The sequence below is a fragment of the Ambystoma mexicanum genome, chromosome 8, assembly GCF_040938575.1.
Source record: "Ambystoma mexicanum isolate Mex_15411 chromosome 8, UKY_AmexF1_1, whole genome shotgun sequence".
Classification (NCBI taxonomy): Eukaryota; Metazoa; Chordata; class Amphibia; order Caudata; family Ambystomatidae; genus Ambystoma; species Ambystoma mexicanum.
The window spans coordinates 719223282-719251130 of NC_090929.1; the positions used below are offsets into that span (position 1 = coordinate 719223282).

The 27849-nt window shown below is 49.3% G+C and overlaps 1 protein-coding gene across 2 annotated transcripts in view; it reads left to right on the forward strand.

Moving 5' to 3' along the window:
- MCU (mitochondrial calcium uniporter) overlaps positions 1-27849 on the forward strand; it is a 1096889-nt gene that overhangs the window by 552428 nt on the left and 516612 nt on the right. The window lies entirely within an intron of this gene.

A 27849-nucleotide genomic window follows, 5' to 3' on the forward strand; every position in this document is an offset into this window, starting at 1 on the left:
TATCCCAATCTAAATCAAGTGTCAGAGAACTGTTCAGTATCTTGAAAGAGCTGGAAACACCCATCATTCCCCAAGAAAACTGCACCAAGGACAAAAAATGGTGCTCAGACATTCAATCTGCCCTTATCAACAAAGTAGTCAACTTACAAACCAAAATCGCCCTAAAAAAAGCATCTCTCACACCTCAGGACGCCCTAACCCCAGCACCCCTACTTAAAGCTAAACAAATAACACGTTTCTGCTTCTCCAAGGTTTCTACCATTGAAGTCGAAAAAGTGATCCTGGGACTTAAACCGTCCTACTGTAAAGGTGACCAATGCCCTGCCCAATTAATTAAGGATGCTGCAAGAGAATTATCGCCATTCATAGCTAAACTCATCAACTCATCCTTCACTACTGGCATTGTACCGAAAAATCTTAGAGTCGTGGGTCTTGCCACTCCTAAAGAAGCAAACCCTCGACCCTGCCATTCCTACCAATTTTAGGCCTATCACGACTGTGCCCTTTCTTCTAAAACTTTTAGACAAAGTGGCATACATGCAAATACAAAATTTCCTTGAATCCAACCACCTGCTCGGAACCCGCCAATCTGGATTCCGTCCCCAGCATGGTACAGAGACCGCCCTTATCGATCTCAAGGCCCAAATAGATCAATGTAGGGACAATGGCCAAGCAGCCTTACTCCTCTTGCTAGACCTCCCAGCAGCGTTCGATTTAGTCGACCATACAGTCTTATGCAGCCACCTAGACTCTGCTGCTCACTTCTCTAAAGAGGCCATATTATGGATCAAATCCTTCCTGAATAACCGTACCATGAGAGTCTTCTCTCCATCAGCCTCAGCTGACCCGATCCCTATAACGTGCGGTGTACCGCAGGGATCTTGTGTATCACCTACCCTCTATAACATTTTCACAAAGCCGCTCTTTGACGAAATGGATCATCTGGGTATCGCCTACACCAACTATGCAGACAATACCCAGATCCTCCTTCCGCTTTCAGGAGATTACGTCGTGGATCTGGCTTTAGTGAATAAAATTTACAGCATCGTTCAGGCATGGATGGCCACACACGGCTTATGCCTGAACGACGACAAAACTGAGCTCATAATCCTAGGCACCCCGACATACATAACTAAACTCAACACCGACTATGCCAGCTTCATTATCGATGGGAACAATATCAAAGTAGCAAAGGAAGTCAAAACCCTAGGCTTTTACCTTGACGCCACCTTAAACTTTGGCAAACAAGTCAACTCCCTAGCCTCTTCCACAGCATATACTTGCAAACTCATTAGAGCCAGCAAGCAATTCCTCTCTACAGACAGCTGCATCACGCTTGCCAGAGCCCTTATTCTGTCCAAACTGGACTACTGTAATGGTCTTTACATTGGGGCTAACAAACAGACTATCAAAAAAATCCAGGTCCTACAGAATAATGCCTTGAGAGCCGCGCTTAAGATCAACAGGAAAGAGCATATCTCCTCTATAAGAAGAGAATATAAATGGCTATCCACTCAGGACAAAATCCAACTTAAAATTGCCTCCCTTACTCACAAGTGCCTCAATAACATGGCACCACCCTACCTCATGGACAGGATACACTTAAGAACTTCACTTAGACCAACAAGAATGGTCAATGCAAATTGCCTCTATGTCCCTCGCTTTAAACGTGCCACTATTGGAGGACATAGCTTCGCAGTCAAAGCAGCACAGCTTTGGAACTCCCTACCACATGACATAAGAGAACCCCAGCCCTTTGCGAAAGTTAGGCAGAATTTGACCAAGTGGCTGAGAGCTAATGACATCTAACTAATCCGACCTGCTTGACCTGACTGTCCCTACTAGCTTTCCACCTGCATGCCCCAGTTCTGATACCACTTTCTGTATTTTACTCCATTGTATATTACTGTACATATTCCACTGTATATCACCTCCACATTGTGAATATTCCTGTACTTTGATCACCTCCTGTCTCGACCTTGCTCCAGCCCTGCTCATTCTTGCTTATTGTATACTGCATTATGACCATGCACATGTACCTGTATATATTTTATTTATGGCAGAATGTATTATGTTTATGTAATTGTACCTGTAACAAAGCTGAGCATATTCTTGTCTTGTGCGCCCTGATGCTCCAGGGCCTGGCGCGCCCTACAAATAATAAACTAAACTAAACTAAATCCCATACATAGATTATAATGTTTGTTTTTTCTGTCATCCAGTTTGTCGCATATCATTTTTAATATTTTGGAAAAGTTCTTAAACTTGTACGTTTGCAATCTCATTTTATATATGTTTTTATTAACCTGATGTTTATTTTCTTGGCAAATATCTAACTTTCATTACAATTGCTTCTCCTTTATTATAATTGATTAATCTTTTTCCAGGCCTCCGTTAAAAAGTTACTGTGATTTGATTTGAAGATTGCATTTTTTATTGAGCTATTTGAGCGTGGACTTAGCTTTGATGATGAGGGGAAGCAGAGATACACAGGAGTGGGGTTCTATCAATGGGGGTGGGTGAGGTTGGGCAATTTGACATCAAGAGACCAATAAGCAACCAGGGGAGGAAACGGGAGATCAGATCGCCCAGTGACCGATCGGGTAGGCAGAGGAGGGTGTGTGCACACCTAGGTCTTCGGGAGGATCCATTACTTGAATTGAGTACCTTCCTGAAATGTAGGAAAGCAGGGACAAGTCTGGTGTTCGCCAGCATGGGGTCTGGCATGGATTCACATGCTCATGAATATTCCCCACATCATGAGGCTGGGAATCCTCTGTAAAGAAAAAATCAGTTTCAGTTTTGTTACTGAACTGTCTTTCTCCTAACAACCAATCACTGGTCTCTGGGTCATACTGTCCCCAGTCAATGACTGCCCTCTACCTAAGCCCCTCCTCTGGCAGCCATCTTCAGATTTGTACTGCACATTCAAGTGTTGGGAGTCCTCGTGCTATAGCTCTTAAGCTTTTACTGTGTTTTGTGATTTTTCTAAGAGTTTTGTGCTATTTGTCGGTCAATCGAGCCTCAAGCTCCTTCGATCCATCATCCGACGAACGGTGACCCGTTTTTACGGAACCTTCTACGACCCTCAAGGGCAATTTTTCTTCGAAGTTCCCTTCTTAGAGGATTCCAGAAGATTGTTGAGGCCTACACCGCATAGATAATGGCCGAGGATAAAGGAGACTCAACGCCTTTGTTCAGGATCTGCCCAGGATGCGGACTGCAGATCATCTTCCTGGACGATGGGCACTCCTTATGCCTTTATTGACTACATTCAGACCGCTTGCATGTGGAGGAGGCCTGTGCGTTCTGCAAGGACATGGTGCCATGCACCATGAAGGACCGTCGCAAGCGGTTTGCTGAGTGGCTGCAAACGAAGACCCCAGCAGCGGGTGAGCCCCGGTAGCATGCTTCTCCCAAGAGGAAATCTGAGCGGTCTTCTAAGACCTTTGAGGGCGTTCTGGCGACAGGGGGCCAATATAAGGCAAAGCGCTGCTAGTCCACATGCAAGGGGAGCTCCGTTGGTACGGGCTCCGTGGCAGCCAGGCCGGGCGCAGCATCGCAGACGCAGTCAACCATGAGCCACTGCTCCGGCTCAGCAAAGAAAAGGAAGTCAAACCACCCGGGTAAGCTTCTGGAGAAGGCCCGGTCGACTCCGGAGAAAGCCAAGGGGGAGCGAGACATTGACCCTCCCCCCACAGTGAAGGCCTCAGACATGCCCAAGATCGTGAAGGCCCAGGTTCACCAGGCGAAGGCGTCTATTGAGGGAGTAGTGGCGTCCCTGGCGAAGGCCGCCGATGCAGTCCCAGTGGAGACGACCCCCAAGACGAGAGTTTCCCTACTTGCTCGGAGGGAATCATCTTTCCTATCTATTGAGAAGACTTGCGTGAAGATGATGCTGATCATCTCCCCGAGGCCATCACCCCTGGCCGAGAAGAAGGGGGGGTGAGGGGGCACGGTAGTCCAGCCGGACTCGGATATCTCTTCCGAGGAGGAGCTCCCTGGCCTGAAGTCAGTGCTTGACAAGAAGTTTGTCGAGACCAGGTCCTACGGGAAGGACCCCGACGAGGCGGACGTGGAAAGCGACGAGGGAACCGACAAAGGGCAGTGAGGAACCGGAGGACACCACGCAACTGCCAACGCTCCCGTCGCAACCGCCGCCGCCATCACCGACGGACATGTCGGCAGACATCCTATAAGCTCTGCACACCCTTTGCTCAGAGATGAGGACAAGGATGCCCGTGCCTCTGACTGGCTATCCTGCGGTGCCTGGAGCATCAGGGGACGCGCCGCCTAAGAGGAGTAGAGTGCATCCGCCTCCACCCTACCATCCTTCACCTCCATCCCCTCCGCCGAGGGATGAGACAGAGACGACGGGTACGGACGACGGCGATGACGGAATTGACCTCCCGTGGCCGGTACCCAGGGATTCTCCACCCGAAGAGATCAGTTCCTTCCATGCCATGATCTCTAGGTCCTCAGAGCTAATTCAATTGAACCCTGAGGAAAAGGAGGCATTCCTTTACCAGCGGCGAGAGGCCAAGAGGAAGACCGTGCTCTCGATCCCGCTGTTGGATGACATTTGGGACAAAGGACTGTCCCTCCTGAAGAACCCATCCTCGGCCCGGCAAAGAGCGACCGGTACAAGAAGAAATACAGGGTGACAGACTCTGCATCGAAGTGTCTCAGATCTCAGCCGTCCCCGGAATCGGTGGTCTCTGCGTCGACCAGGAAAAAATCTACAGGGTCAGCGACATCGACTTCCACATCCCCACCGGACGGCGAGGGAAAGAAGGTGGACGCCATGGGACGACTGGTCATCCCGTCGGCAGCAACGGCCATTAAGGCGGCCAACGCTCTCGCCATCGTGGCCCGCTACGACAGGGAGCTTTGGTTTAAGATCATCCCTCTCCTGGATTTCAAGGGTGGAGGCCCTTGATATCCTACATGAAGGCGAGGTGGCATCGGGTTATGCCATCACGATGGCCACGGACATCGCCGACACAGACTTCCGCCAGATGGGCAACAGCATTTGCCTTTGTCTGCGAGGTTGGCTGAAGGCCACCAATTTCCGTCAGGATGTCCAGACAAGGGTATAAAACATGCCCTTCGACGGTGACAACTTGTTCGGCAAGACGGTGGACAAATCTCTGCAAGCCATCAAGGCAGATGCCAAGACGGCTCATGGCTTGGGCACACTCCAACAGCGACGGGAAGTCCCATGGTGCCTCCAAAGGATTTGGTGGCAAATTCTCTTCTCTCCATCAAACTACCCGTTCCTCGGCCCTGGATGCCTGCAGGGGCTGCAGCAAAGCCGCAGGAAATAGTCGTCGCCAAGGCCCCCAAGGTGGGGCGTCCACGACGAAGCAGGACTGAACCGCCATGACGTCGGGCCCCCACGCGAGCTCCCCGGTGGGAGTTCGGCTGGCGAACTTCTCGGCGTGTGGAAGTCCATCTCCACTGGACGCCCTGGCCCACGGACACACCTTGGAATTCAAAAGGAAGTGTTCCTGCGTTCCACCAGTAGCCAGGTAAGAAAACCACATCCGACAACTGCTTCTAGAGGTACGAGCGATGCTGAAAAAGGGCACGATTGAACTCATCCCGAAGAGGCTCCGGGGAGGGGAAGAGGCTCGCAGTATTTCCTCGTCATGAAGAAGACTGGCAGTTGGCAGCCCATCCTGGATATTCGCCGCCTCAACAAATACATCAAGTCCCAGATGTTTCGTATGGTCACCCTTCAGCATGTTCTGGGACAACTAGAGGGAGGGGATTTCCTGTTGTCGCTGGACCTTTTCTGTTGTTGCTGGACCTTTTATGATAACTATACCCTGCTACTCTAGAGATGCTTTAACTCAATTGCAACTGCCTATCCACTGTTCAAGCTTCTGTTTAGTTTGATCAGTCCATTGACTTAACCTAGTTTGTACCAGCGTGCATGCATGAATTCCTCATTTGGCCCATGTTTACAATGTTTATTATCTTCCTTCACCTGACTGCCCTTAGGTTGATAATGTCTCCTATGAACACACCCCCACCCCCTTAGATATGCCTACTGAAATCCCCAAATATACTCTTAGGCTAGACGTGACCTCCCTAAGCATGGAACAGACCTTAGGAAAGGCACTTACTCCTCAACTTATTATAACTAACATTCCATTTCACCTCACACAAATTAACTGTAAGCTACGCTCGTGATTACCGAAGATATACGAACTGCCTGCTAGATACCTTACTATCAGTGCTCATAATAAGAATCATTACAAGGATACTGCTAAATTAAACTACTCCTTTGTAAATACTACTACCAACTACAAAGATAAAACAGACAAACACTACAAACGACATACCAGCCTATCCAAACACAATAGATCTGCCTTACCCAGCCCCACTCTTAAAGGAGCACTCGTTAATGCCAAGTCATTAATAGCCCATGCCACAGAAATTGCCGACATTATAGAAATAGGCAAGGGCGACTTCTTAGCCATTACCGAATCTTGGTTACACCAAGCAGCCGGCCCGGCCCTAATGCTCGCTGTGCCCACCAATTATACAATTTTCAGGGAAGACCGAACTAATTCCTGTGGAGGAGGCCTAGCACTCATTGCCAAAACTGATTTGTCAATCCGAATAGAAACACCCCTGCACACCAAATCCTGTGAGTCCCTAACTGTCAAGCTTCTAACTTCCAACTCACAAACCATTAACATACACCTTATCTATAGGCCACCAGGACCCATTGGTTCTTTCGAAGAAGGAATCTCTACGATACTCTGATAATTTAAAAAATACATCTCAAGCCATACTATTAGGAGACCTGAATCTGGGCTTCAATGATCCCAAAGACACACAAGCCACAAACATTGCCAATGTCCTATCAGAGCTCAGCTATACCCAAAGAGCGACACAGCCTACCTATGAGAAAGGCCGAACACTTGACTGGGTGGTGGACCATAAATGCAACACAACTATTACCTCCATCAGTCCACAAGCTTGGACAGATCACGCTCTTATAGCCTTCTCTATAGATGTTCAAATCCCCGAACCCCAACAGAACAGTATAGCACCTCCAACGCTAACAAGGAACAAAAAAGCCATAACCGCAGACAGGTTATTAACGCTAATTCTACCTACCCTAAACTCACTGCCTGACAGTCTTGATCCCTCATTGCTGGTCAACGAATTCAACACAATTATGGGAAATGCCCTTGACAATATTGCCCCGCTAAAAATGAGAAACAGCAAACCTAAAGCACACCTAAATACCTGGTTTTCTCCCTTTTTGAAATCAGGAAGGCTAGAAAAACGCAAGTGCGAATCCTCCTGGAGACTAGCCCCTTCTGAAGCGAATAAAGCTACCCTTACCGGCATATCTACAAAATACAAATCTGAAATCAAGCGAGCTAAAAGAGAGAGCGTCGACACTAGAATAATGCAAGCCAAATCAGGCATTACGTAGCTCTTTACAATCCTAAAGGAACTGGAGAACCCTATCCCGGTACCTGGTAACTGTGTCAAAAACAAAGTATGGTGTTCTAACATACAGAAAGCCCTGGGCGACAGAATTTGCCACACTCCAAAATAAAATTGACAAGAAAAAACTAAACCTACCTCCCACAACAACCCAAACTAACACACCTTGCACTATGGCCAAACCTGAACTAAGATTCAACTTCCCCAAAGTGTACATACTGGAGGTTGAAAAAATAATCCTATCACTTAAACCATCAAACTGTCAAGGCGATAACTGCCCGGCACAAATAATAAAAGATGCTGCTAGAGACCTATCACCATTTATTTCAAAACTCATCAACTTCTCATTCTCATCAGGTATTATACCAAGTAATCTTAAGCAATCTTGGGTCCTCCCCCTCCTCAAGAAGCAATCTCTAGACACGGCCATACCTACAAACTATAGGCCCATCACCACGGTGCCATTTTTACTAAAGATTTTAGATAGTGGCCTACTTAGAGATCCAAAAATTCTTGGAACTGCACCAACTCATAGGCTCGCGGCAATCATGCTTCCGACCACAGCACACAACCAAAAACAGCACTCATTCATCTTAATACACAGGTCGACGGGCTGAGAGACCAAGGAAAAACGGCCCTGATTCTCCTTCTGGGTCTCTCTGCAGCTTTCGACCTGGTGGATCATAAAGTGGTCTGCAACCACCTAGACTCTGCAGCACATTTCTTACTCCAGGCATTAGCATGGATCAAATCCTTCTTAAGTGAAAGAACCATGAGGGTCTTCTCCACCTCAGAGGCTGCAGACCCTGCTCCTATTACGTGTGGTGTACCCCAAGGATCATATGTCTCCCCGACTATGTATAACATTTTTACTAAGCCCCTGTTTGATGATTTGGACCTTCTAGGTGTCCCTTACACTAACTATGCAGATGACACCCAGATTCTCATCCCACTTTCTGGGGATTACAAACAGGATTTGGCCTTGGTGAATGAGATATACTTCATCATCCAGGCATGGATAGCACGTCATGGTCTATGCCTGAATGATGACAAAACGGAACTCCTGATTCTGGGGACTACACTGAACATCGGGAAACTTAGCCAAGATTACACAACTTATTTCATAGATGGCCATACAATTAAAGTTGCCAAGGAGGTAAACACACTAGGTTTTTACCTCCACTCCTGTCTCACCTTGGCTAAGCAAGTAAACGCTATGGCATCCTCCACAGCCTATATTTGTAAATTGATCATATCAGCTAGACATACCTCTCTACAAATAGTTGCACCCCGTTGACTAGAGCACTTGTGTTGTCCAAACTGGATTATTGCAACGCCCTCTTTTTGGGGTCTAATAAATACATCACACAAAAATCCAAACACTGCAAAACAATGCCCTTAGAGCAGCACTAGGAATCTACAAGAGAGCTTTGATATCGACTAGAAGACAATCTAACTGGCTTTCCACAGTCGACAAAATTAAACTAAAAACTGCTTCTCTAACTTTCAAGTGTCTCAACAACCTAGCACCAAGCTACCTAACAGATATTTAAAAGAAGTTACATCTAGACCCACAAGAGCTGCCTTTACAAACTGCCTATCCGTTCCCCTGTTCAAAATGACCACAACTGGAGGAAACAGCTTCCCCGCCAAAGCTGCCGAGTTGTGGAACTCCCTCCCACCCTCGTTAAGGACAGACCAATCGTACCCACATTTTAGAACAAATGTGATTAAGTGGCTTAAAGAAAATGACTAGCCCAGCCACACAACCCAGTTTACCTAGCAAACAAATTGGACTTCTTGACCTTCGTGCGCGACCCGCACCTGCACTGCATTTGGACTGCCTATTGTATTGAATATTCATTTGTGATGCATATGTATTACCTGCTGTATTCGTACCAATCTGCATTTTTGCCTTTGTAACCTATGTAACTACAAGCAACTTGTAAGCCTAAAGTTTTCTTGTTCCCCCGTCCTGATAACTTCGGGTCTGGTGCGTGCTACAAATAAATAAACAAACAAACCTACCTGTAGGATGCTTATTTTCACATCCCCATCAACAAGGGGCATCTAAAGTTTCTACGCTTCGTGAGCCAGGGGCAGCACTATCAATTCAAGACCCTTCCCTCCGGTTTGAAGTCAGCGCCAAGGGTCTTCACCAAGTGCCTGGTGCCGGTGGTGGCTGCGCCTTCAGGGGGTCCACGTCTACCCCTACCTGGATGATTGCCTCATCCGAGCAAAGTCAAGGGAACTCTCCTTCGAGCACACTGTGAGGACGTCTGCCTGCTCACAGAACTGGGGTTCTCGATAAACTATGCAAAGTCCTGCTTGGTGCCATCGCAGGACGCTCGGTTTCTGGGGTCCAGGCTCAACACAGTGTTGCGCCTGGCTTCGCAATCGGAGGACAGGATAAAGGCTATCCAGGGCAAGGTACAACGGCTGTTGACCATGGAAATTGCCAGGGTGAGGTCCATCAAGTCCCTGCTCGGCATGATGTCTTTATGCATCTACCTCGTTCGACTGTGCAGGCTGCGGATGCGGCCGCTGCAAGAGTTCCTCGACGCCCGTTGGATCCAAGTATCGGGAAGTTTCGAGGACAAGATCGCCCTCACGAGACTTTCCATAGTGCGATTCGGTGGCGGGGCATCTGTGAGCCTTTAGCGGCGGGCACAGACTTCCAGACCCCAGCACATCAGGAGACGGTGATGACGGATGCCTCCCTGGAGGAATGGGGCGCGCACACCAGAAATCCCCACGCAAGAAGCCTTTGGCTACTGGAGGAGAAGTTGTTGCACTTAAACATCCTGGATCTCTGGGCAGTGTTTTGCGCCCTCAAATCATTCCTTCCGTGTCTCAAGGGCAAGGTGGTGCGGGTCTTTGCCGACCACACCACCACAGCGATCTACATCCGGAAGCAGGGGGCACCATATCCCCGGCAGGATCTATGGCACTGGCCTGTCACCCAGAGGATGTTCCTGGTACCCTTTCATCTGGCAGGAGTGAAGAACACGGTCGCCGACTCACTCAGCCGGGAGCTGCGCTCTTGCCACGAGTGGGAGCTTCGGCAGGATAAGGTGGACTGACTGTTTCGACGATGGGGCACTCCCCAGATCGACCTATTTGCGAAGGCCACAAACACCAAGTGTCGGAGGTTCGCCAGCAGGTTTCCCCAGTCGGGAAGCATGGGGGATGCATTCTCCTTCCCCTGGCACGGCCTGTTCCTCTATGCGTTTCCGCCATTGCCGTTGATTCTGCGACTCATCCGTAAACTCAGACGGTCCCGGTGCAGGATGATCCTCGTCGCACCAGCGTGGCCGAGGCAGATATGGTACCCAGACTTTCTGGACACCAACATCCCCTCCAATCAAGCTTCCGGCGGACACAGATCATCTCGCCAGAGAAGGGGGCACAATTCTGCACCATGACCCAGGGGCTCTGAACCTGCAGGCCTGGCTCCTGCAGCGCTAGAGTTTGGAGGATACGATATCCCGGCGGACTGTAAGGAAGTGCTCGCTAAGGCCAGGGGCGTCATCTACGCTGAAATGCTATGGGCATATATGGTAGAGGTTCACAGTCTGGTGCCATGCGCAGGAACTGGACCCTCTGCGGATTACGGCTCCACGGATGCTGCCGTACTTGCTGTCGCTGGCCAAGGCAGGATTGGCTCATGCCTCAATCAAGGTTCATCTGGCGGCTATCTCCCGCTACACCAGGACTCCGGGACGGTCGTCGTTATAGTCGCACCGCCTGGTCAAGGAGTTTATAAAAGGACTTTTCCCTTTGTTCCCGCCGGTGAAGGCTCCAGCCCCAGGGTGGGAGCTCAATGTGGTGCTGACAAGGCTCATGGGTCCTCCGTTCGAGCCTATGCATTCGGCACCGCTGAAGTTCGTACCGTGGAAGACAGCGTTTCTTGTGGCCATCGCCTCTGCACGATGGGTGGGACAGATCCAGGCCCTCTCCTGTAAGCCTCCATACTTAACTTTCCAGAGAACTAGGCTCATGCTGCGGACGCACCCCTCCTTCATGCCCAAGGTGTCGTCGGACTTCCAACTTCTCAACGAGTCCTTGGTGTTACCTATTTTCTTCCCGTCGCCTTTGTCGCCAGCTGAGAGGACTTTGCACTCGCTGGATGTGGCTAGAGCGCTGAAGTGCTATGTGGAGCGCACAAAGAGATTTCAGAAGACATCACAGCTGTTTGTGAACTTTGGTTCTGTGAGCCAAGGGAAGGCCCTCTCCAAGGCTTCCATTTCCAGGTGGCGCTCCAACTTCATCACCCATTGTCACCGGTTGGCAAACTGTCCGTTGCCTGGCCGTCCGAGAGCCCATTCGACCAGAGCGATCGCTGCAAGTACAGTGTTCCTGTCTGGTGTGCCCCTGCTGGACATCTGCAGAGCTGCTGCGTGGAGGTAGGCAGACACCTTCACGAGATTCTACTTCGTCGACCGGGATTCCAGGGAGGAGTCCAGAGTCGGCCAGGCAGTGCTGGGCAACCTGTTTGCTTGAAGGTGAGCCTCGTGAGGAGGTACAAGATGCTTAATGTTGAGATGCTTAATGTTGAGTTGTTGAGATGCTTAATGTTGAGCCTTGCCACCTCCCGTGGTTGTGCATGTGTGTACTGTTATGTATTCTTTATTCATGAGCATGTGAATCCATGCCAGACCCCATGCTGGAGAACAACAGTTACAGGTAAGTAACTTATTCCTTGTCATGCTGGAGAAGGAACAAGTTACTTACCTGTAACTGTTGTTCTCCAGCATGGGTCTGGCATGGATTCACATGCAGCCCTCTCTACCCCTCTGCGGCTCTTTTCTTGGTCCTACTGCCACTTTAAGTGCTACCAAATTTTGAAGATGGCTGCCAGAGGAGGGGCTTAGGTAGAGGGCAGTCATTGGCTTGGGGCAGTATGACCCAGAGACCAGTGATTGCTCGTTAGGAGAAGGACAGTTCAGAAACAAAACTGAAACTGATTTTTTTCTTTACCGAGGATTCCCAGCCTCACGACAGGGAATATTCATGAGCATGTGAATCCATGCCAGACCCATGCTGGAGAAGAACAGTTAAAGGTAAGTAACTTATTCCTTGTCAAGGTCGAGGTTCCAGAATCTGGGGCCATAGACAGAGAATGCCTGTTTTCTGGTTCCTCTTTGTGGTCTGGCAAAGTTAAGTCCTTACTTCTGGGGGAATCTAGGCCTTCAGAGATGCAGAGTTTCTCAGGAAGGTTGCTTGGGGACTTCAGGGTGACAGTCTTATAGATGATGCAGCAGGATTAAAAGAACATGGTTGCAATTTGGGCTTGTGCAGTTCGATGAGGGTCAGGGTGATGTGGTCACATTTGCAGAGTACTTTGATGCGACTTTCTGCTGTATGTAGGACACATCTCTGTAGCGCCAGAGTAGTTGCCGGAAGGCCTTCCAGACAGGCATTCTCCCCTCTGACCATACAAGCCTGACCAATACCTACAACTATGCCATTCTCACAGCCTTGTATGCCATTGCTCCCCCAAACTCTGTAAAGCTATACTATCCGCTCAGATCAACTACTGGTTCACCACTAATGTCCACTCAATGAGAACTAAAAAACGCTCCCTAGAAACCACTTGGGTCAAATTTCCATCTCCAGCCAACAAGTCAAACTTCCTTCAGCTCTCCAAGGAATACAAACAAGCTATCCTCTCTGCTAAAGCCTTCTTCCTCTCCGACAGGATTGTCACAGCCCAATCCCAATCTCACAAACTATTTTCCATCCTTCGCAAACTAGAATGCCACATTGCTCCTGTTGTCAACTTCACCAAATATGTATGTAAAAAAATGGTGTATCCCACCCAAATAAGAAAAGGTATAAAAAAAAGGGGTTAATTGTGGAGAAGACCCGACTGTTGCTTCACGGGTCTAATTTATGTATCTTCAAAATATCCAGACCAGTTATTTAAGAGTGTCTATGGACAGTTGAAGTTATTGGAGAGGGAACATCTGCTCTAAGCAGTATTTAGCCTGTTGTCATAATTGGAGACTATACAAATTCTGAAACAAAGAAACAATATTAAATCAATTCAGTGTTTTAATTCACATATAGTGGAAAAAAGATAAATAATTGGTCGACTTAACAATACAATATTTGAATGAAATGACTCGAGAGGAAAAAATTCAAACAGAACAATGGACAAATTAAATTGTAATATATTTCAATGTGGTCATAAATAAACATGAAAACCAAATACAAAATTTAACACAAAACATGAGTAAATTGGAAGGCTTAATTCAACTTCCAATTGTACACCTGCAAGTTGGGAGATGTGGAAACCCTGTGCCACTGCGTGACTAATGCGTGCTTAGTGAAAAGAACAGAGAATTCAGATTCAGGATTGTGTCCATAGGCTGGTTGGTGCCTATATCTGGGTCTACGGGTAAAATAATTCTTTGCCTATGCTGCTCTTGATAACAAACCAAACTCTTCATGTTTCGGCGGTCATTGTATCTAATTGGTCCGCCTTCTTCAGGGCGTCATTTAGGGGACCCTTCCGGTACTTGTATTCCAAGTCTTCAGTCGTGTCTGGAATGGAGCACAAAGCAGTCCTTGGACTTAATCGCTGTGCAGTCTGTGGTTCTGAGCTTTATCTGGGACTGAAGTGCACCTCCAGGTGATGTCACTTCTGTTGGTAACCCCTTGGATGTTAAATGGAACTACCTGGGCGTCTTAAGGAACTTATGCATTGAATCAGTGTGGAAATAAGCTGTTATGTAGGAGACTTATGTTCCTGTTGTATGGAATCCCGAACCAAAGATGACACATGGTGCCAAAACATCAATGAGGCCCTCATCAACGAGATCACCTCATTACAAGCAAAAATTGAAGCCAAGAGAACCTCCATCCTTGCCAAAGCACACATGATGGAGCCCAGCCCACCCCACACCTCGACCACACTACCACCCCACTCCACCATCACCTCCTCTAGCTTTAAACCCATTTCAGAGGAAGAAACCGCTATCCTCATTGCTGTTCGGAAACCGTTGCCAAGGCGACACCTGCCTGCCACCCTCATCAAGGACACAGCCCTCAACCCTATAATCACAGCATTCATCAACTCCTAATTTGCTAATAGCACCCAACTGCCCTCAAGGAAGCTTGGGAAGCTCTGCTCATAAAACAAGCTTCCCTCGATCCCACTGTTCCTACCTACTATAGGCCTATCACAACAGGCGCTTTCCTGCTTAAAACCCTAGACCGTGCTGCCTATGTCCAAATACCAGACCCACCTTGGAACAACACAATATCCTGAGCCCACGTCAGTCAAGATTCCGTCCAAGACATGCCACTGAATTGGCTCTCCTGGACCAGAAAAATCAGCTAGAGGACATCTGTGATGCAGGCAACCTCGCCCTCTTCCTACTGCTTGATCAATCGGCAGCATTTGACTTGACCCACCAGACCCTCTGCCACCACCTTACTGATGCCGCCAACTTCTCCCCCATGACCACTAAATGGATCTCATCCTTCCTAGTGGACAGGGCTGCCTGGACTGCCTGTGTTTATGCCACCCTACGCAGGTTTTCTGTAGCATCTCACAGGTCTCCTGTGTGTCTCCCACTCTATACATCATTTATACTAAGCCTCTACTTGACCACCTGGACTCCCTTGGTGTATCTACACAAATTACGCGGTTGATACCCAGATCCTTATCCCTCTCGCTGGGAACTACGAGCAGAATTCCAACCAAATCATCAAAATGTACACCATCCAATTCTGGATGGCCAATCACCAACACTGTCTTAATGATGAGAAGAGCGAGATCTTGATCATAGGACTGCCAGCCCGCATTGCCAAACTCTGTCCAGCCTACCACACCTTCACAATCGATGCCTGCACTATCCCTGTCTCACAAGCCGTCAAAACACTTGGCGTATACCTCGACTGAAACGTATGCATGACCCGCCAGGTTAATGCTATTGCCTGATCAGCTGCCTACACTATAACAACTCTGGAATGCCTCCAAATTGCTCCATTCCTCACAAGACTGTTTGAGCATCGCCAGAGCAGTAGTAGGCTCTCACCTCGGCTATTGCAATGCCCTTCTCGCAGGCACCTCCAAACACAATCTAACCAAGCTGCAGACCATACAGAAGAATGCCATCCGAGCTGCCTTGGTACTCTCCAGTCGTGACCATGTAACTACCCACAGAAAAGCGGCTGATTGGCTGCCTGTGAGAGCGAGAATCCACTTTAAAGTACTCCCCAGCACTCATCGCTGCCTTTCCAACTCAGCACCTCCCTACTTATCTCAAAGAATCTCCAAGACAAGCTTGTCTTAACCTACTAGAATGTCCTACAGCCACCGGCTCTCCATCCTGCGCTTCAAGCGCACCAGAGCGGGAGGCTCCAGCTTTCCTGTTATCGCCGCTTGACTATGGAACAAACTACCTCCACACTTACGTGCTGAAACCTCATACTGGCCATTCAGAAGACAACTAAAAACTATCCTTCTCCATTAACTGTGTCTACTTCACTATAGACCATAATTGTACTTCCTGGTCAAATGCTTACCTGATTTTTACTACTGCAACCTCCCTCCCCCTCCAATCCCTGACGACTCTTCCTATCCCTTTACCCACCGCTGCCTAATCCAGTGCCTTCACATTTGAAGGTTTTGCATGCTACTCCTACGTCCCGTTCCCTTTCCTCCATACTTGTCGGACATCTCTCCGTCCTGTAGGACGGGACCGGAGCACTTTGTAAAAAAGCATCCAAAAAAATGTTTTAAAAATGTTGTCCTTCCTCTTTCTTACGTGGAGCCCGGCACACGGCCGTAACCCCGCCCACCTTGGCTCCACGCATCGCCCATCAGTCCCTTTCTCCGCTCGATCGGGACTGGACGCACTTGCATTCGTGGAAGATTTTTCTTCCTTTTTCCTCTCTGGCTCTCGCTAGCGGTCGTTCAAACTAGACTTTCCTGATTGTTCATCGTGTCACCGAAGCTTCGTGAGGGCGGATCCCCATCCTCTTTGTTTAGAGTGTTTGGGTCCAGATCACCGTTGGACTCCTGTTTTTACTGTGACTCCCTTTCGGTCCGGGCTCTTCAACGTCGGTTGGAATGGTGGGAGGAGGTGTTCCGACACACTCCCCCGTTGCATTTTCAAGATTTTATTGATGAAAAGAAGCAGTGCCCGGTAAGTTCTTTACTTTTCAGAGCACCCCAGCCGGGAGACACCTTTCTGGGTTCTTCCCGAGCCGGGAGGGGCGTTGATCGCTCTGTCACCGGGGATTGCCCCGAGGTGCCCGTGGGGCCTAATAATTATACCGGAGTTTTCTCTGAGGGTCACCATAAGGGGCCTGTGAATACCAGAGTTTGCTCCCAGGCCCCTCCTGCGGGGGCTGCTTGTAGACCCATTTCTACTGAGTCGTGGGGTACCAGAGCTCGCTCTGAGGCCTCTGTCGGCTTCCCTCAAAAATAAGACCAGGGTGCGCCCCAAGGCCTTGGTTGGGCTTGGTTTTACCGAACGGATGTTCGAGGCCCACGCTAGTAAGGCTGTTACCGGACCTGGGTCCAAGGTCCCTCGTACAGAGGCTAAAGTTACCAACATTTCTGAGAGGCCTAGCAAGGCCTTCTCGGTGAAGGTTGTTTCTCACCGTTCCCGCTCTTGCGGCGACACCAGATCTGTTGAGGGGGCAAAGAAGGTAAATTCTACTTTTACCGGCAGTGCCGAGCTCGTCCTTGAGAAGGCTGATTTGGCAGTTGGTACGTCGCAGAAACATTCCAGGCCTCATAGTACTGGCTCTGCCGAGGTTCCTTATGTTAAGGCTAAACTTAAGACCCCTGATCCACTGACGGGGACCCCTGCCTCACTTTCTCACATGCCGCAGTTCCCCTCAGGTGAGGACGAAATGGCGGCTGTTCCCGCCACAACCGCGGCAGCCATTTTGGGTGCTGCCCCTACAACTACGCCATCGGCTTCAGGTGTAGGGCTTAGCCCAGCGGGTGATCATAGGGTTACTTGTGCGCATCCTTATCCGCCAGTCTATGATTGGAACACTCGGATGCCCCTTCCGCACAATGTTTTGTTGCCTGCGTGGTCGGCACCTTCGATTTTCATGGATACGTCGGATGATGGGCCTTTGTGGCAACCTTCACCGTTACGTCCCTGGAATTATCCTCCTTATGAGAGGACCTCGGAGGAAGCCTTTTTCGGCAAGTTTCAGACACTTATTCGTACCGACCCCAGGGAATATTTCAAAGGGCTTTTCAGAGAAATATGTCCACCTGCGCCTCCGGCTCCACCCGTTCCTCCTGTGGTTCCGCCGGCGCCCCCCTTTACCTACAGTGCCTCTTTACCTACGGTGCCTTCTCCTACTCTCCCGCCTTTGCCTCCATTGTCCCCTGTGGACAAGGCAGCACCTGACACAGCTCAGCGGGATCCTGACCTGTCTGATGACGCACAGGGCAATCAGGACAAGGACCTGCCCCGCTCTATTAAAGCTTTTCATGACAGGTTACTGGACATGATGTGCTTCTTGAATGTTCTGTTGCCCAAGGCACCCGCTCCGCAGGAGGTCATGCTTTCTGGGGCGTTCACCCTGTCTCCTCTGGAGCGTACTGGCCAGTTCTTGCAGGAGGATGTTCTGGCCGAGGTCCGTAGAGTCTGGGAGAAGGCACACTCTGGACTTTTCGTCAATAAGAAAATTGACACGTGATACAGGCTGCATTCTTCGGAAGAGGTGGCCCTGTCGTCTTGTCTGCCCCCCTCCTCCACAGTGGTGGCTGCGGCCACGTTACAGTCCAGGTCTGCTGCATCCTCTTCTACGACGGCTACTCAGGTTCTGGGGAAGGAGGACCAGCTCCTTGACTCCGTTGGGAGGAAGATTTTCGCCAACTTGGCCTTGCAGCTCCATCAGGCCAATGCCGAACTGATGTTAGAGGGGGCTAATATGCGGATGTGGAAAGGTCTGTCGGAGTTTGAAGAGTTCATCCCGGTTGAGAAGCTGGAAGACTTCAAAGCAGGGTTATCCGACGCCAGGGTCTTGGCCCAGGATCTCCTGGAGGCTGCGGCTCATCACGTAGAAACCTCGGCTCGGGGCCTTATGCTGGGGATTGATACCTCACGTCAGGCGTGGCTGCATGCCACCAAATTCTCAAAGGAAGTACAGGACACGGTGTTAGATCTTCCGTTTGATGGTAAGGAGCTCTTTCATTCTACAACAGATGTAGAACTGACCAAGACGAAGGATAGCACTCACAGCTAAGTTCCTGTCGGTACTTGTTAAGACTCCTTTTAAAGCACAGAGGCCATTGTCGCAAAGTCGACCCTCTTCTGGCTTTAGGGGCTTCCTAGACCAGAAATCGGGCAGGGTGGATACCCCTTTGGGGAATAACCGCCGGAGGCAACACTGGGCTTGGTTTTTCTTCCGCTCCTCAGCCGGCCCCTCAGGTTCAGGTGGCAACGCCACTGAAAAACCTGCAAAATGAGGGTTCTCTGCGCTCACACGAGACCCCGTGGGAGGACACATTGCATCTCATTGGGAGGCGTGGCAGACCATCACCGAAGACAGATGGGTCTTGTTAGTCGCTCGGGTGGGCTTCCGCTTAACCCTACCCCAACTTCCAACCCTCCTTTTCAGCTGTCGGGCTCACCCTCCCTCAAAGCCGAGGTTCAGAAACTTCTGGACCTCAGACCTGTAAAACCCCTTCCCCTAGGGGAGTGACAGGAGGGCTTCTACTCCCGGCTGTTCACGGTGCCCAAACCCAACCAGGCTGGCCTGCGCACCATCCTAGACCTTTCCCAGTTCAATCTTTTCCTACCCCAAGAGAAATTCAAGATTATCACGCCCAGCCAGATACGGTCTCCTTTGCAGATCGGCGATTGGCTCAGTGTGGTGGATCTTCAGGATGCGTACATGCATATTCGGATTTGGAATCCACACAGGAGATATCTCCAATTCTCTTTGGGAGAGGAGCACTTCCAGTTTCGAGTGCTTCCTTTTGGCCTCAGCTTCGCGCCGCGTGTCTTCACAAAGATGATGTCTGTGATTGCAGCCTATCTTCATCTGCAGGGTATCCATGTGTATCCGTATTTGGACCACTGGCTATTACGCAGTCCTTGCCTGTTGAAAGCTGCATGCAATCTTCAGTCTCTCCTTCAGCTCCTGTTCATTCTTGGGCTGTCGGTGAACTGGCGGAAAACCGGAAAACTTCCATGACGATCTCGCGGGACTTGATTTTCCTTGGTTTTTGCTGGAACACGATCGACTGCACCGATCAATCCTCCCTTCCAGCAGTCCGGATCCCCCTCCCTCAAAGCCGAAATTCAGAAATTACTGGATCTCAGAGCAGTGGAAACCGGTCCCCTAGGGGAGCGAGAGGAGGGCTTCTACTGTGGGCTGTTTACGGTGCCCAAACCCAATCAGGCTGGCCTGCGCACCATCCTAGACCTTTCCCAGTTCAATCTCTTTCTACCCCAAGAGAAATACAAGATGATCACGCCTTGTCAAATAAAGTCCTCTTTGCAGAAGGGCGATTGGCTCAGTGTGGTGGACCTTCAGGATGCGTATATGCATATTCTGATCTGGAATCCACACCGGAGATACCTATGGCTTTGCGTAGGGGAGGAGTACTTCCAGTTCTGAGTGCTCCCCTTTGGCCTCAGCTCGGCAATGCGTGTCTTTACGAAGATTTCGGTTATCGCAGCTTATCTTCGGCTTCAGGGTATCCATGTGTATCCGTATTTGGACGATTGGCTGTTGCGCAGTCCTTGCCTGCTGAAAGCCTCGAGCAATCTTCAGTCTCTCCTCCTGCTCCAGTTCCACCTTGGGCTGTCGGTGAACTTGTGGAAATCTTCCATGAAGGTCTCTCAGGACCTGACTTTCCTGGGTTTTCGTTGGAACACGATCAAATGCAGAGTATACCTGACCGGGGACAGAATGGCAGATCTGTTGGCCACGTGTCAGATGTTTGCGCAGTCGGAGAGCATGTCTGCCTGGTGGTTCCAGAGGCTTCTGGGTCTCGTGGCCTCGTGCGTGTTGGCTCTTCCTCTTGCCTGTCTCAAGATGAGGCAGACTCAGATGGCTCTTCGGAGTTCTTGCCGTCAGGCTGTGGACCTGGATTCCATGTTGATAATGATTCCGGCTTCCATGAGAGTGGACCTGGAGTGGTGGTCATCTCTTAGCAACCTGTTGGTGGGTGCGGGGGTTCCAGGACCCAGCCCCTACGGTGACAATCACGACCGACTCCTCCCTTCTGGGGTGGGGTGCGACGTTGGATCTTATTCAGGTCTTGGATCTCTGGTCGCCTCAGGACAAGCTCCTCCACATAAATCATCTAGAGTTTATGGCGATCTTCCTAGCACTAAGGGCGTTCGGACTGATCATAGCCAACAAGGTGGTCCGCATACGTACGGACAATGTGGTGTCGATGTATTGCATCAACAAGCAAGGGGGAACCAAGTCTCCCCCTCTCGTGGACCTGTCCATCCAGATTTGGGAGTGGGCGTTGCTTCATGGTGTTTGGCTGCTTGCAATGCATATCCCGGGCCAGCTGAATGTCACAGCGGATGCCCTCAGCCGGCGGACAGTGGTCAGCTACGAGTGGGAGTTAAAGGCAGAGGTCCTCTCGGATTTTCCTGCGTTGGGGCACACTGGAGGTGGACCTCTTTGCTACGGCGGTGAACAAGAATCTTCCTCAGTATGCCTCCAGAGGGGCGCTGGCATCCTCCTCTCTGGGGTATGCTCTTGAGATTCCTTGGCACAACATGAGAGCTTGCGCCTTCCCGCCTCTGCCTCTGGTTCACTGAGCAATTTGGAAGCTTAAGAACTCGGTGAACTGTTCCTTTCTACTCATAACCCCGTTGTGGCCAGCCAGATTTTATTCAGCACAGTTTTTTCCCATTCTTGAGGTGGAGCATAATGGTAATCCGTCTTTCCTTTACGGTCATAACGATCCATAACGAGATGGATTCTTCATTGTCTGAGTTGGAGGCTTTATTTCAACACCTGTCGGTGTACCCGCCGATCAGGTTACCAGTGACCCCCGATCTTCTTCATCAGGGGGAGCAGCAGCTGTGGCATCCCTCCCCACAATCGCTAAGCTTGGCGGCATGGTCTTTAGAACATCTTAACCTGTCTGCGGATAACATGCGTATTATCCAGGCAGCTAGGAAACCCTCGACTAGGTCCCAGTACAGAAGCAAATGGCTCAGGTTCTGTTATTGGTGTTTGGGCAAGCAGCTGGACCCAAGGGAGGCTACAATTGACACAGTGCTGTCCTTTGTATCCTTCTTAGCAGAGTCGGGTGGCCGTGTCCTGTCGTGCAGGACTTACCTTTCAGCGGTTTCCGCTTACCTTTCTAGGGATCAATGTTCTTACTCTGTGTAACCCAATGGTTAAGGGGCATTTCGCAGGCTTAACACGACTTTATCCTCCAGTTCGTAGTCCGCACCCGGCATGGGACTTGAATGTAGTCCTGAAAGCGTTGTGGCATGAGCCTTTCGAACCAATGGCCACGGTGGACTCTAAGTACCTATCTTGGAAAGTGTCCTTTTTGGTCGCCGTTACGTCAGCAAGGCGGGTGAGTGAGCTCCAGGCATTGTCGGTGGAGCACCCCTTTTTGGTCTTTCACAAGGATAAAGTAGTCCTACGGACGAATCCTGATTTCCTGCCGAAGGTGGTATCTGAATTCCATCTGAACCAGTCAATCTCCCTGCCGGTCTTTTTTCAGAACCCTACCTCAGAGGTGGAAAGGGGTCTGCATTGTCTTGATGTCAGAAGGGCTCTTAAGTTGTGTCTGGACAGAAAAGCCGTGCTTAGAAGTTCTTCTCAATTGTTTGTGACCTTTGGTAACCCTCTGGGTAAGCAGGCCTCTAATGCGACTATTTCTCGATGGATCGCTGCCTGCATTGCGGAGTCCTTCACCGTCCAGGGTTTGAAGCCTCCTAAGGGTATTCATACGCACCTGGTGCGGGGCAAGGCAGCTGCGGTTGCTTTTCAGAAGTATGTCCCCTGGGAGTCCATCGCTAGGACAGCTACTTGGGCCTCCCCATCTGCTTTTGCAAGCATTATTTTCTTGACATGAGCTCAAGAACTGATGCTCAGTTTGGTCAGGCTGTGCTGAAGAATCTTTTTCAATAGGGTTTTTTTTCCATCCACCCGTAGTTCCTGTAAGGAGTGCTTGGGAATCTTCCACAAGTATGGAGAAAAGGGGACAGGACGTAGGAGTATAACCAGGTTACTCACTGTAGTGACCACCTTACTCCCAGTCCATAGTCCCCTTTCCTCCATACGCCCGCCCGCCATCCCCTCTAATAAGGTTCCTCTGTTATTGCTAATAGGTCTTGGACTTGGCGATAGAAAAGGAATGATGGGCGATGCGCGGAGGGGAGCCAAGGTGGGCGGGGTTATGGCAGCGTGCCGGGCCCCGCGTAAGAAAGAGAGGAATGACAAAATGTTGAACATTTTTTGGGATGCTTTTTACAAAGTGCTCCGGTCCCGTCCCACAGGATGGAGAGATGTCGCACAAGTATGGAGGAAAGGGGACTATGGACTAGGAGTAAGGTGGTCACTACGGTGAGTAACCTGGTTATTTACAAATGCAAATATTAATAATAAAGTTTGATATGCATGTCACTCCAAAGCTTTGAACCACTAACCCACAGCATCCATGTTTAAGTTTCGTGAATAAGGTAGGGGTAATTGCAGAATTTAGGATTTGCAAGAGCAAATTACTGTATTCCTGTTTGGTCATAGATTGGAAACCTGTTTTAGGCGAGGCAGGATTTTTTGGGTCCTTTGGTATGTCAAGGTGTTGGGAAAGGCCAACGTAAACATATTTGTGTTGATTTTGTCTGGGACGAATGGAGATTTTTATTGCGATTCTGATCTAGTAATTGTAGTTTTAGGTCAACAGCATATTAACCTAACTGGCTAGTAAGAGCCTGTTTCTGAAGATGACACTGAGATTTCTAGCTAATTTTGTTGGGATTTTGGGCTGACCCTAGTTTGCAAGGTCATGGAAAATGCAAGCATGTTGGACTTTTGAGGCATAAAATGAGAATTTAGGATTTGTCTTTATTGAAAGCATGCATGTTGCTGTTGATCCAACCCTGAAAAACTTCAAGGCTGTCTGGGATAGATTTGTTAGCCATTCTAAGGATACAGTTGTTCAGATGCTTGGGAGGCATAACTTGTGGCCAATCGTTTTATTTGTGTTCATTTGGAAGTTCAGCCAAAATCTGAATTCCTTCAATCAGAAAGTATCAAACCATCTTGTTATTGAGAATTAACCAATAACCAACAGTTGATGATGGCATGGGGGGGGTGAAGACAAGGTAATTCAGTGATATGGAAGAACCATTATCTTTTAAAGCCTTTAGGTGTGGGGACAAGAGAAGCTGGGGGGGGTGAAACAGACGGGGGTGGTAAGAGTTGTGCACCTCATGGTGACAGTCAGCAACATCAGTTTGTCTGCTCAGTCTGCTTAGGCCCACTTATTCACCTACACCAGACTGCTCCCATGCTTTGCTGAGCACTCCTTGTAGCAAAAACGATCTGGATGGAGGATGTGGCTCCATATGACTGGACAGAGCATTTTCTGCAAGGACTGCAGCAACGCAATGCATGCCAGTGGACAGGCGCTTTCCCCTCACCATAATGTAGAGCCAGCAAAATCAGAGAATGGCTGTTCCATTTGCCAGAGCTTCGTTCCTCGAGGTACACCAAGTGACTTGTTAGCATAGCTCAGCCCCCCTTAAGAAAAAAGAGAATCTGGATTGAAGGATGGGGCTAAAAGTGACCATCAGTGTGTTGACCCTGACAACTTAAGCAGCAGTCACCTGAGAGAATAGTGCAACATCCTGCACGGGCATTGCCATGTGCCTAGCTCTGGCTCAATTCATATATCACAAAAGGCTTTCAAGCTTGGTTCGGCACCGCCGGCAGCAGAAGTAACTCTTTATTGGTTGGTGTTACAATATGGGACCACCCATCGCTCCCTTTTTATGGTGGGACAAAGGTGACCTCACCAGTGCAGTTTGCGAAATATAGTGGGTAAGAGTTTACGTGTTTGTTGGGTCATGCACCCCTCTACTCTGACTGCACTCTAAGCAAAGGTCCCAACATAGCAGCCAGTGTTCCTCCTCCTTCAGCACCCCTCCTGTAAGTATTCAGCTTTGACACTGGATGTGTCAGGATTCCTCAGATGAGGCCTTGGTCTATATGGAGATGTTGGAAGAGTCAACAGGTACAGACACTCTGAACGTGTGGTGGCCACATAATTCGGTGGTGGTTGCTGCAGCTCCACCACGCTACAGGGGGGGTCACTACATTGAACATCGCCAGGTAGTTAAGTGCCCAGAATAGTTTGAAGAACAGGCACTAAATAGAGCGGGTCGCGTCACAACACTCGGATCAGTCTTCCTTTGCCAGTGCTTTGTTCCTTTTACTTTTCCCTTGTTTTTCTCCCATTCTAGAGTCAGTGGTGTTTCGCGTCTTATTCTTCTCTCTCGTGCCCACCACCCCCTGGCTCGTTACCCCAAACCAAGATCCCTCCTTTGCTTACCGGAAAAGTAATCCCACAGAAGCTTCTAAATTGCAGTTCTTGAACCTTTCAAAACAATATAAAAATGCTATCATTCAAACCAAAGCCTCTACCTTTAACACCAGAATAGCCAATGCCAAATCAGACACTAAGGAATTATTCACCATTCTCAGAGAACTGGAAATCCCAATCCCAGAGGCATCCTCCCTTGGTGCGACAGTATCCAGAATGCCATGATTTCCAGAATTGACTTGTTAAAAAATAAAATACTCACAAAACAAGCCAGCCTCCCTCACCCCTGCCAATCCACCTCCACGTCCAATACTCTCGCACCAGATATCCCACTGTACAGCTTCCACAATATCGCCACCCAAGAAACAGTATGCATTCTAAAAAGCCTAAAACTATCTAAATGCAAGGGGGACATCTGGCCGCCCCTCCTGATCAAAGAGTGTGCTGAAGCTCTAGCACCACTCATCACGGCGATCATCAATACCTCCTTCGCTACTGGTGTTGTGCCCTCCAGCCTTAAAGCATGGGTGGTACTCCTTCTAAAGAAACCAACACTTGACCCGGCCTTGCCCAATAATTACCAGCCAATCACCACTGTTCCCCTCCTCCCAATACTTGACAGAGTGGCCTACATCCAAATACAACTTCACTTACAGAAAAATGATATTCTAGGAGCACGCCAATCTGCCCAGGGCATGGGACAGAGGCTGCACTCTTAGACTTGAAAAATCAAATGGATGAGCTTGGGGATGAAGGGAAACCAGCCCCGCTGCTCCTCTTGGACTTGTCAGCAGCATTTCGACTTAGTCAATCAAAGCAAACCCTTTGCCACCACCTTACATCCTCAGCATACTTTTCACAGGAAGCGGCATCCTGGATCGCCTCCTTCCTCGAAGGTAGAATCATGAAGATTTTTGCTGAGAAAGCTTGTGCAACCCCCACTGCTATCTATTGTGGTGTACCTCAAAGCTCTGGTGTCTCGCCTACACGCTACAATATATTCACGAAAACCCCTCTTCGACCACCGTTACACCGTAGGCATAGCCTACACAAATGACGCGGATGACACGCAAATTCTCCCCCCCACTCTCAGGTTCTGACACTGATGATGCTTCCAGGCTAAACTCCATCTACGCCAACATCCAGGCCTGACCCATGGCCTCTGTCTCAGTGACAAAAAAAACTTCTCATTATTGGACCGGCCGTGATACTAAACAAAATGGACCCTCTTTACTCAGCCTTTCTTATCGATGGCTCTCCGATCCCAGTCTCTCCATCAAAACTCTCAGGGTCTATCTCGACACCACACTATCCCTCAACCGTCAGGTCAACGCCATAGCCTCCTCAGCTGCCTACTCAACTAAATTACTAAATACCGCCAGACCATTCCTCTCGAATGACAGTTGCCTGACGATTGCCCAGGCAGTAGTGGGTGCCAGACTTGGCTATTGCAATGTCCTCTTTGCGGGGACATCGACCCAAAATATAAAGAAACTTCAGATCATCCAAAATAATGCCCTGCGCACCGCCCTGAAAATCCCCAGATCGGAACACATCTCTGCTGCCTGCAGAGCATCTCACGGACTACCGGTCGTGAGAGAATAGTGTCTAAGACTCTCTGTATCACCCACAAGTGCATTACCAAATCTGCACTCCCCTCCCCCATACCTGGTGCAAAACATTTACAAGTCTGTCTTGGCTAGACACACCAGAACCCCATACACTCACAGATTGTTACAGCCTAAGTTCAAACGCACCAAAGCTGATGGCTCCAGCTTCCCAGTCTTTGCGGCCAAGCACAGGAACGCTCCCCCCTTCCTAGACTAAGAGTGGAGGAATCCTACTGAGCCTTTCTCAAAGCACTAAAGACTTATCGATCCAGTTTACGCTTCCGTCCACTGTAATTGATTGTACCATGCAGTAACCACCTCTGCTTTCTGATGCAACCACTATTAAGCTGACTTTTTTCTTTTGGCACCCGGTCTCCATGTAACTGGTTCTATCTGGCGCCCAGATCCCTCAGGGCTTGTGTGCGCTATACAAATGGAAAAATAAATAAGTAATTTACAGTACGCCCTTACTCCTGTACATCACAAACTAAGAACAGCGGTTCCTATGGCCTTTCTTCCCCAAAGAGTTTCCTTTATTTGGTTGCCCTCAGTGTCACGGAACAGTCCAAAAAGCCCGAAAAAAATGAGACTGAATGGGATATTTGGCTGAATTTCGGTTGTTTGAAAATTCCAAATGGCCGAAAGGTTAATCCAAATCCCCCATTCAATGGCCAGGGCTGCGGGGGAGTCCCCCCGCACCCTTGTTCACTATACTATGAGCAGGCGCTGCAGGGTGTCCCCTGAAGACGATCCCATAAAATGTAAAAAAAATGTAAATAAAAATAATTTAAAGGACCCTGCGGCGCTGGTTCCCATTCACAGAAGTGAAAGGGATTAGGCGTTGCAGGGACACAGCGAGTAGGTGGCACACAGCGAAGTGTGCCACCGCAAGGTAAGTAGGGGGTTGGGTGCGGTTGGACGCCCATGGCTGCAGTGTTCAGGGGCGAAAAGACAGCATTTTTCTGAAAACTTTCGGTCTTTTCTCCTGCGAACATTTCAGTCACGGGCTTCCAGCTCCAAATTTCAGAGTCGCTGCCCATCCTGTCCATAAGTAGCAGGACTGCCCATGCCTTCAGTGAGGCCTCAATATTCTACTTGGGGCATCGCAAACCAGGTATGTGATGTGCCTTTCCCTCGCAAAACTGTGAGCACTGTGGTCCTACTTAAAGCACAGATGACACGCGTTCTCCTTAACTCATATACCATTAAACTTAGCTGGACCATTTTGATCTAATCACCACT